This window comes from Camelus bactrianus, chromosome 13 (assembly GCF_048773025.1).
Source record: "Camelus bactrianus isolate YW-2024 breed Bactrian camel chromosome 13, ASM4877302v1, whole genome shotgun sequence".
Classification (NCBI taxonomy): domain Eukaryota; kingdom Metazoa; phylum Chordata; class Mammalia; order Artiodactyla; family Camelidae; genus Camelus; species Camelus bactrianus.
In genome coordinates, this window is record NC_133551.1 from 589,622 (window position 1) to 601,331 (window position 11,710).

An 11,710-nucleotide genomic window follows, 5' to 3' on the forward strand; every position below is an offset into this window, starting at 1 on the left:
ACAAGAGCTTAGAGTTTGCTAGTCTGTCATTTTGCTCAAGTATGTAGATTTTCAATCCTTTCTCAATGACATTCACTCAGCCTTTGTGAGAACCATTTACCTCATTTCCAAAGTAGTTATGTTAATTTCTAACTTTCAGTCTCTTGTGAATATCAGTTTAGCTGGATATGTAAGTTATTATCAAAGGGCTTGGTATATTGTAGGCCTTCAGTGCATCATAACAATAACTTTAATTATATTATTATTTTGAAATAACAGTTTGGAGAGTGATATTATATTATTTCACTACCAATATCATGAGAGACTTGAGGGATTGATGGGGGAAAACCTCTGCAGTATGCTAATTCTAGGTTACATTTTGTCTCATGGAAAGCACAGAACTCTTACTTACCTTATCCTATGTTGATAGATGCTTTGTATAAGTCTGAGTTAGAGAATGACTTTATAATCTGATTTCCACTAAGAAGCTCTTCTAGGTTGGCAGGTTGCCATGGCATCCAGACCCAAAATGATGGACCCCATTTGTCTGCTGGAAAGTGTCAAGGTGCTTTCAGTGAACCAAAAATCTCTGCAGATTCTTGGTGAGATTTCTTTGCCAGTGCTGGTGGTGGCCATCGTAGGGCCGTATCATACAGGCAAATCCTACTTGATGAACCATCTTGCAGGTCAGAATCATGGTGAGTGTTGTACTGGGTCAAGGACCAATTGCTTGATTCTAGCTAATACCTCAGCTTCTTAATTTTTGTCCTGATCTTGTGTAGGGAGAACCAAACTTCTCTTAACAAATCAACTTTCCACTCCTATTTCTCACTGCTAACCACTGTCTTACTGTAATTCATTATCATATTGTATGTTTTATTCCTGTAAAGCAAAATTTCTCCTACCAATTCTCACAATCCTACCTTATTTTACATGCTTAAGCACTGGACTCTTGCAATTGTGTCTACTCGCTCTTGAAACACATTTTGCTTTTTTATGGACTATACTCATCAACATATAAATGTGTTCAAATGTCTATAATCTTAAAAATATTTCCTGTATGTCATATACTACTGTGGCTAACACCTCTCCCCACTTTTGAAAAATTTCTCTGACAAAAAATATAATCTTGATTTTTTTCCCACCTTTTTCTCTTCCCATGTCTGTCTTCAGTCCATTTCTCTCTGGCTTTGAACCTCACTGTTCTTTCAAGATACTCTTGTTATGGTTATCAGTGACTTCCATTTTGTCTGATTCATGGATTCCCCTTTGCCTCTATGTTGAGCCCTTGCTTGGTATCTTTATCACAATTAATGTTCCTTCCTCCTTGAAACAGATGACACACAAAGTAGGACATTCTTGAGGAAATGGAGAAAGCACCAACTCGTATGCTGGGATACTGACATTCCAATAGATCTGACTCTGTAGCCCCTTGGTGGTTTAGATTATCTGCTCTAACTAAATGCTGCTTTCTCCCCTCTCCTCACAGGCTTTCCTCTAGGCTCTACAGTGCAATCTGAAACCAAGGGTATCTGGATGTGGTGTGTGCCTCACCCATGCAAGCCCAATCGTACTCTGGTGGTCCTTCTGCACAATTAGAGCCTGGGGGATGTGTGAATGGTAAAGCAGAAATTCACAATTAAATCCTTTTTATTCTGGATTTTCCCCTTATCTCTCCATGGTCCTAGAAATTTTACTGCTTTAATCTGTAAAATCTAGAAATCAATTATAGTAAATAAGGCAAACTATGTTTTGTTTGAATCTCACTTCTAGGTAAGTTATCATAGTGTCTTAGATAAATTCTTTTATTTCTTGGCACTGTGTGGATGACTTGATTACATTTAGTAAGTCATTATTGAACGGCTGAGTTCCAGGCCTTTGGACTTAGGATTGTAGATATCAGTGACCAAAGTAAATGTCCTGCCCTAAAAGAGTCTTTAGTTCAATTGACAAGACATTATCTGCAGTCAGATTTAATACCATGTAATTGGGAAAGAAGCAGGCTGGAGAGAAGAAGAAATTACATTGCATTGCAATCCCCAATTTCTGGGAATTTCATGGGAGCTCATGGCTGGATTGGCTTTTTTGAGTTAGCCTGAGTTTGGGAAAGGGGTGCTGATACATTTTTGAAGAGCTGCTCCAGAAGCCTTTCTAATTAAGAGGGCTGACACCTGAAGACTGTCTTCCACCAGCACTCCCAACAGCTGGGGGAATAAGTCCTTCAGTTTTGAAAGGCAATCCAGGCAGCACCTGACTGGTTTTGAGAACTTACAGTTAAGCATAACTAAGAAAGAGAAGTATCAATCTGTGAGTGAGGAAAAATTTCTGATTCACCTTCTTAGCTACAAGGTGAAGAGTGTATTTGAGGGTTGGATTTAAGAGACGGGTTTACATTTTCTATGATGAAGTTCATCAACTACTCACAGAGTGTTCTGGAAATCTGTGAGACACCTCTGAATGTGCAAGTTCTATAAAAGAAAGTTTTTGTCCTACAAGAAACATTTTAAAATGGATTTTTGGTGTTTTAGCTTTCTGCTAATGGGTGAAATGAACTATCCCTCTTTTCCCCGTTTTGAGATTTATTTGGAAATAGTACCTACATTTTTATAGCTCTGTCTTTTTTCTCAACAGGAGTTAGAAAGTCTGCTTATATTTAAAGCCATATATCAAACAATGATATAATCTTGCTGTTGAAATAATTGTTTGTCATAACTGCTACTTCTTCTTATCCTAATTGATTATTTTTAAAAACTGGGTTTTGGGGAAAGAAAGTAATGAATAGACTCTTATCCCCCCAAACTCCCATTTAGAATCTTCTCAACATAAACCACAGTTTTTGCATTTACACTGGGAGCAACTTTACATGTCATTTATAATTAAAAAAAAACTATTTCCAGTTTATGCCATCATTTAGACAATGCTATGATTTATACAACTTAGCCTGGGCTTTAGGGCCCTTGATTAGGCTGCATGAAACTCACCTTAACTTCTCCAGTTGCCCTCTGCCCTCAAATGACTCTGTTCTAACTACAAGACCCCTGTCTTCTCCCATCTCTAATTTTGTTTCTCTGGGTTTTCCTGTCTATGGGATCACCTTCATTTCTTCAGTTCCACATTTACCAGTTCTTTAATATTCAGCTCAAGACATTGAGGAAGCTTTCAGATCACATATTCTTTCTCCAAATTTCATAGCTCTGTTCTTCCTTGATAGACTTCTAAATTTTAGTTTAGTGTTATAGCTATAGGTTTCACTGCTTATATACATTACTGAGAGTAAGCCTTTTACAGATACTTCTATCTTTTTTGCACTTACTGTTATGGATGTTTGTCCACTGCTTTGAAATAATCATGTTGAAAGAAAATTTTTATTTTTAGCATTGCTTTTTTAAAATCTAAGAACAGTGGGGGATATTTAGTATCTTCCTGCAAGTATTTATTGATTGCATATAATTTAAATACCCAGTTATGCCAACTATGGTATATTTTATATGGACTCTGATTAATAAATATATGCAGAATGAATAAGTGCCCACACTCATCACTGAATTCCTAATTACACAACAGGTACTGTATTAGTTTTTCTGTATATGTTATTTTACTTTATCCAATTGAGGAAAAAGAAAGCACTGTGAACACTAGAATCCTTTTATATATGAAAAATTTGCAAACACAAGAAATGTCTCTGTAATTGTCAAAGTTGATATCTGCATTTACATCTGTCTTCAAGCAATTTCTTTGCATGGTGAGTATGTTAGCTGAAATAATAAATGAAATCATGATTGAAGAAGTGTACAGATGAATTTCTAATGTAGGGGTAAACTTCTAACTCTCTTGTTCTAATGTGCTTTCTAGGATGAGTCTAAGAAGGATTCATGGATCTTTGCCCTGGCCGTGGTTCTCTGCAGTAGCTTTGTCTAGAACAGCATGAGCACCATCAACCACCAGGCCCTGGAGCATCTGCAGTATCCTTCCAGGTCCTGAACCACCATGTTTCACTGAATTCATGGGGATGAGGATAGAGTCAGTCTCTCCCTTCCTGTCATTTAGTTTCTTGGGTGGAACAGAGGGGACCCATGGCAAAAGAGTGTGTTTATAATATTTTTATACTAGAGAAATGTGGGAATTGTTGGTAGTGAGTTTCTTTTCCCTAACCAAATGTTAGTTATGCGACAGAGCTTGAAAACATCAGGGCAAAGTCCTCTCAAACACCTGATAGAGTAGAAGATTCCACAGAATTTGTGAATTTCTTTCCAGACTTTATCTGGACTGTATGGGATTTCACCCTGGAGCTGCAGTTATGTGGTCAGCCTATCACAGAAGATGAGTACTTGGAGAATGCCCTGAAGCTGATTCCAGGTATCAGAGTATGGCCTGGGCAGTGTACGGTCCAATAGAGTGTGGGATCTACTAAACAATATCCCTCATCTCTGTGATTGCATTTGTATTTGAAACTAAATCAAAGTCTGTGGAAATGGTGGCTGGAAAGTGGGTTGCAAAGATCTAGGGGCTACAGTTGAAGTTTACTCAAGAAAAGTAAAGTGTAAAGTGAAATTACTCAAAACCAATTTGTTTTTTATACATCTTTAAATTTAGCATCCAGATTTACATGGGTGATGAAACATTCTAAAGACTGGACACTGTGTTTCCTTTTCCATCAATTTTTCTCTGTTGAAGAAAACAACTAATCAGCTAATTGTTAGACATGAAACTGCAGTGAAAAGCTTATCTAATGAACAAAATATAGATTTCACATATTATTCTTTTCAAAGAGGGCTAGAAAACTTCTAATCCTGTATAATTATATCATCTACAAAATGACTGTATGTTCTAAATAAACCTGAAGAAGTGACTGTCTTTACAATCTATGCCTTTTCAATAATACTGACAATTATTAGAATATTCATTTTACCTTCCACATCATAGCTTTCTCCTAATTCACACATGTTTACCCATGAATTAATTACAAGGTAAAAATTTATTTTCATGGGTTACATTTCCAAGGATGTGTGTCTATTGAAACCTTGAGAGAAATATCAATCCCAATTTAGTCATTCTTCCTTTCACGTTTCTATTTATGATTTCTCAAAACAGCTATTAAGAAATTGGCTGGCAGGAGAGGACCAGATATATACATTTACCTCAAAGAGTTTATAGATTAGTGGTGATACCTTAAAATTATATTTCAGGTACATTTATACTTCAGAGGTTTTTACTAATAAATACATAACACTGCATCAATTATTTTTAGCATCAAAACAGTTTTTCTTAAATAATGAGGATGTCATTCCTAATATTCCAATTACTGTCCATGATCCCTTGTTTGTAGCTCTCCTTTTTGGTTCCACAGCTCAATTCCTACATGAAGTTGAGTTGAGCAGAAAGTTTCATGTGACCTTTCATCCTTTTAGCTGCTAGTTAAGCAAACACATCATAGGGAACCACTCTACTATGTGCATGTCTGGAGAGACCAGCCATAGGTTTCCTTTACTGGATCAGATGTCTCCCTAAATTTCTCTGCAGTTATATCATTGGTATAAGTCTGATGTGCAAAGAAGTATTGAATGTCTATGTTAAAACAGTTCTATGTGTAGAAATGGCAAAGACACACAAATCCCTGCCATGAACACCTGTAACCCCCTCGCCTCAAGACTCTACACACTCTAATCCCTGTTTTTCTGTCCCTCAGGGAAGAATCCCAAAGCCCAAACATCCAATCTACCCAGAGACTGCATCAGGCATTTATTTCCAAGATGGAAGTGTTTTGTCTTTGACTGGCCAACATAGGAAAAAAAAATTCTAGCCAATATTGGGATGGTATCTGAAGACCAACTGGATCCTAAATTCCAGGAGCAAACAAAAAATTTCTGTTCTTACATCTTCACTGATGCAAGGAGCAAGACCCTCACAGAAGGAATCATAGTCACTGGGAAAGGTGAGTCTCTTTTTCCCATTTCCATGGGGACTGCTATGTGTTGAATATTTTATATAATGTGCTTTCTAGTATTTTTGTTTGATTCTATAAAGGATTCTGATTTTACAGACTTTTATACTCCATGAAGAAATCTGTATACTTTATAATTATCTCACTTTGGGGGATTTACAAATTCCTTCCCCAAATTGCAACTTTTGTCAATGATATCGGTGACTCCCACTTATCTGAAAACAACCTCCACTTAGAATATAATCACTCTCTTGGTGTAAAAACAGAATACTGCATGTTTTCAAAGAAAGTCCTATACAATAAGTGTTTTTCACAAGGAGAATTCAAAAGATATTTTGAGAATTTAGAGTGGTCCAAAAATAAATATTAGCCCATAAATCTCTGAAAATCCATTCAAAGCCTCAGAATTAGGAATAAATTAAACATGGTACACTTTGCCTCATCTGTCTATCTATGTAATCTGTGTTGCTTTCAATTTTTAAAATGAGAAACTGTATTTTCCAGGTAGCCCCTAGTATGTTAGATAGAAGTAGATATTAACTTTTTTAGTCCTGTGGCCTGGAAAACCATAAAAATGAAGAGTCAGTAGGAAAATGAAGGTGATAATAGTAGAAGGAGGTAGGGTTGCGTGTGTGTGTTTGTGTGTGTGCATGTGTATATGACCCTAGAAGCATAGTCTCAGAATCCTGGAGCCATTGACTGATAACTTGATATTTAGCCCCTAAATTTCCTGGCTTCTTCAGGGCTGAGGACTCTGGTTGTGACCTACCTGGATACTATCAATAGTGGAGCAGTACCTCGCTTGGAGAACCCAGTGACAACTCTGGCCCAGCTGGAGAACTCAGCTGCCATTCAGAAGGCAGACAACAACTACAGCGAGCAGATAGCCCAGCAAGTGAGCTTCCCCACAGACATGCTGCAGGAGCTGCTGGAGGAGCATGCTGCCTGTGAGAGGGAAGCCCCTTCAGTCTTCATGGAGCACTCCTTCAAGGAAGACAAGCAGGAGTTCCAGAGTAACCTTGTGGTAATCTGTCTTAGTATTTACTTTATGTCGCCTCCCCTTGAAGAATGAAGCCTAGAAGTGTTGTTACCGGTCCCATGGCTCATCTCTCACTCAAGGATAAAGTAGTCCATGTTCTCATGAGGGACAGAGTTTCAAAGGACTACATTTCCTTCTTTTTTGACTGCCAGAACTCAGGCAGTTTATCTGGAACTCCCTTTGACCTTCAATGAAAAATCAGTATAGATATCCTCTTGAATTAAATACTTCTGTGGATTCCAAGCCTGTCCAGAACACCCAAGACATTCTTTAGCTGTCTTCTTTTCTGTGAACACACTCCTATGGCTGGGAACCAAAATTTCTCTTTTCAGATCCACATCTCAGGCCACTTTCAGCTTAGGTTGCTCCTTGTTGTATCTATCATTGAAGACAGAATCACTGAATGTGGCAGCTTCAAGGAACCAGAGAGATTAGGTAATGCAACTCCAACAGCTCTGATGAAATACCCAAAGGAGGTTAGGGAACTTCCCCATGGTCTTCCAGAGTTTTCAGAGCTGTGAATAAATCAAATCTTGTGACTGCTGTTTTATTACATGTCCTCCAACAGAATACTTTTCTCATGAGGAACACAGTTAGACCAATTCTTCTACCAGATCCTTTGGAAATTTACTTCCTCTGTTCCTTGCTTCTGGTGACAGCCCTCTATCTTTCTTCCCTCTAGGAAATCATAAAGAATAAGAAAGATGATTTCTTGATGCAGAATGAAGAGACATCAATCAAATATTGCCAGACTAAACTTGATCAGCTTTCAAAGGCACTAATAAAAAGTATCTCAGCAGGAACTTTCTCTGTTCCTGGAGGTCATGAACTCTACAGGAAAGCAAAGGAAATTATTTAAAAGGAATATTACCAAGTGACCATGAAAGGAGTGAAGGTGAGGAATAAGGGAAACATGGGGAACCTACAGAGTACTCAAAGGGGTCTCCTGAAAATCTGAGAGTGCAGCTCCATGCATGCATAAAGAGAGTGTATGGGGCCATTCAAACAGCTGTGGCTTTTAAGGTTCACTGCATGCTATTTATTCCTGAAGAGAGTACAAATGTCAACTCCCAAACTTGAGTACAGATTTCTTAAATCCACAAGAGACAGAACAGAAATTATTCATTTTTTTTTTACTCAAAAACATATTGGACGTGTTGAGCACTGATAATTTACAAGTCAGTCTTTGTACACAAGGATGATCACAAGTGAGACAGGAAGTCAACTACATAGGCAAGCTATAACACTCAGGAAAGAGCTACTTAGGTGTTAGAAACAAATATAATAATAATAATAATAATAATAATAATAATAATAATAATAATAATAATAATAATAATAATAATAATAAACAATAATAATGCAACTAATATATATTGAACTGTTGTTTCCTATAGCCAAAGTGTTAAGTTCTTTCCCTAGACTCTTTAACTTAATCTTTCAAATAGCATTAAGAAGCGTCTACATTATCAACATTTTAAAGATCTCAACTGAGAAGCATAGGCAGGTTAAAATAAGTTGTCTAAAGTTATAACCAGCTAGTGGCAGAGGAGAACAGCAGCACAATTTAGAGGCACTATTTCACACTGGTAAAGCAGATATGTAAAAGCACCAGAGATTTGGGGTTTGTAGAACTGAACATGATTCTGACTGGCTGGATTCTAGAGTGGGGAGAAGAAAGTAGCACTGGGCAAGAGACTGGAGAGAGACAGGTCATTCTAAGGAGCTTGGACTCATTGTAAGGAACCACTGTGGAACTTTAAACTTGAAGCAAAATTTACATGGACTTAGTTGTCTTTGCAGCACTAATTTCCCTATTGGAAAGCTAATTTCTGTGCTCCTCCTTGGTTCCTCAGGCAAATGAGTTCCTCCAGAGGTTTCTGCAGTCCCAGGTGGCACTAGAGAAATCCTGCAGGCAGATAAAGCCCTCACTGATGGGGAGAAGGCCATAGCAGGTACGGGGTAGGGCTGGGCTCACAGTGGGATGCGTATGTTCTTGCAGTGCCCTCTGACAGGTGTGAGAGCAAAACCTTCCCAATATCGGAGCTTCCTTCCTTTCTGTGGAGCAACCCTGCTGCATTTGGAAACAGCAAAGGAAACTGTGATTGGATGCCAGACAGGCAGAGCCTTTTCTCTCACATTCTGAAGTGTGCTCTCGATGGTGTGGACATGGGGTGGGGGGGAGGACTTCAGAGATTTCCTACCTCTCTCTTCAATTTGGTTTGGCCTCTGAGCTCAGGAGGGTGGAGGCCAATTCTTGCCTATTTTTTCCCTCTCTAATACCTTCCTGGGGCAGAAGAGCGGACCTGGAAGGAGACAGCTGAGAAGGAACAGGAGCTGCTGAATCAGAAACTGCAGGAGCAGCAGCAGCAGGTGGAGGCTCAGAAGAGAAGTCTCCAGAAACACATAGTCCAGATGATGGAGAAGCTGGTGAGAGAAAGAGAAAACCTGCTGGGAGAGCCAAACAAGATATTGGAGCATCAGCTGAAGGTGAATCAGGCTGTGGCAGTAGTAGAGCTTGATAACTTTGCCCCGGTACCCCAGGAAGGGTTGGGTGAAGGTTACAGCATGGTCATGCAGAGATCACAAGTGCATCTACTGCTTGTGATTTATTAAAACCCTGAAGCCTTTGAATCCTTCCAAAACCTTTAAATTCGGCTCTGTAAGTAGACTTTGGAGAGTTCAGGATGAGTATTCCCCCCTCTACTCCAAGCCCTCAGAGAATATAAATAGGGTTGAATAGCCATTTAGAGAATTTTAAAATGATCTCACAGGGCTTGATTGAACAGATATTCCAACTATGTGTGTTTAATATGAACAACAACTAGTATGCTCTACCAAGATTACTACCTTTTACCAGGAGACCTGCTCAGCCCAAGGCCCTGAGGTAGATCTGTGCTGACATAAAACTACCAGAAATGTCCAGATTTAAAAACACATAGAAATAATAGATTTTACACTTGCTGCATTGCCTCCAGGTGTGGACAGATCCCCAAGCTATCATGTGGCGTGCAGGGATTTCTCTCATTGTTCATCTGAACATGATTTATAAGAGATTTCTGTAATTTAGGGGCCATGTGTTTATAACAGATTTTTATAATATGGGTGACAGTGTCATCCTGAGTGGGACTGAGAATTAGTGCAGTCAGACCAAGGCTACCTCTCATTTGCATTTTTTGACTGGAAAATATTACATTTGTCCTCATGCCAGGCTTAGCCTCCTGGCAAAACCCTAAGGTATATGAATATTATTAAGGCTGTAAACTACACTTCCTCTTAATATTTAGGTCCAAACCAGGAAATATTCCTTGTTACAAGAGTCTCCTTTCATGATTAAGAGAGAACAATTTTAGGAATAAAACAAAGATAGTCTGACAAAGTTTTAAAGTTTGACAAAATGTAATCCTTGAAAAAATGGGGGATTTAAAAAGTTTTACTTACTTCCTCATTTTTTTTTTTTAGGTCCAAGAAGATCTGTGTACTGAAGGATTTAGAAAGAAATGTGAGGAGATGAGGACAGAGATAAATGATTTGGGAGAGAGAATTGTTGATACTAAAAATGATGATAGTTCCTTGCTTGCACAAGCCTTGGACAACCTTGGCAAAAGGATCGCTTCGTTATTGCCTGCCCCAGCTAACATTCTTTGTAATGTTATGAAATTAGTGAGCTCACTATTTAAAAAGAAGTAGCTCTCCTTGTAAAGAAATCAGATATATAATATAATATACATGTATGTTCTCTGGCCTATTTCTGATGTGCATGCTTTTCACTTTCATCCAGCAATGCTTTAAATATAAAAAGTGATTTCTAGAGAATACTGATGCCTGGCCCACATTAGATAGAATAAATGCATGGACACTTTGATATAGTTTGTTCAGTTTTAGGAAATATATATGTGTGCAAAATCATATATATGTGTATGTACATATATACAAGAGTTTCACTGAGGCTTCACTTCTAATGGCAAAAGATTGGAAACCACTTAATGCTCATTTTTGTAATTTGGTAATATATATTTTGCATGCATTTATACTAGAATACTAGGTTGCTAGTAAATAGATAGTGGAGCTCTATTCGTATAAATATAGAACAATCTGGAAGATAGAATGTAGAGTGAAAAAAGAGGCACAAAACAGTTTGTATAATGTGTTCACCGTAAAAAAAAAAAAAGGCAATTATTTTGGGCACTCATACACATGTATGTATAGTACATTTCTGGAAGATTCATTAGAAATTGGTATCATTGGTTCTTCCTGGAAAGGGCAGCTTGGCATCAGGGATGGAAAGGACACATGCTTTTCATTATATACTCTATATTTTCAATTTTGCAATGTTAGCTTGTGTTATGTCTCGAATAACAAAGAAAACAAACTAAAATACTAATAATTAAAATAGTAAATGGAATGTGAATAAATGGAATTGCTCATTGCTTCCAGAAATGACATTAGCCTGCTTAATGAGGGGTCTAAGACTAAGATCAGAATACTAGAAAATAACGTTTGCATCCTAATCTTGTTTTTGCTTTGGCCTTGGTTTTTAATCCCTTATATTTGCTTCAAAAATAAGGTATGAACTTTCCTGTTACCCCTTGAAATCTCAACAACAGTAACCTTTGCTTCATAGGTTTCAATTACACTTTTACAGTGTTTAGAAACAAATTACAAAACACTAAGAATATTCACTGGTGAGAGGAATTCCCATCATCCTTAAGTTCAGTGGTGGCATCTCTGCTGTAGACAAGTACAGAAGG

At 37.9% G+C, this 11,710-nt stretch overlaps 1 pseudogene; it reads left to right on the forward strand.

Annotated features, from left to right (window-relative positions):
- The first annotated feature begins 334 nt into the window (after positions 1-334).
- Positions 335-11,244, forward strand: LOC141579668 (guanylate-binding protein 6-like; annotated as a pseudogene).
- Positions 11,245-11,710: the final 466 nt, after the last annotated feature.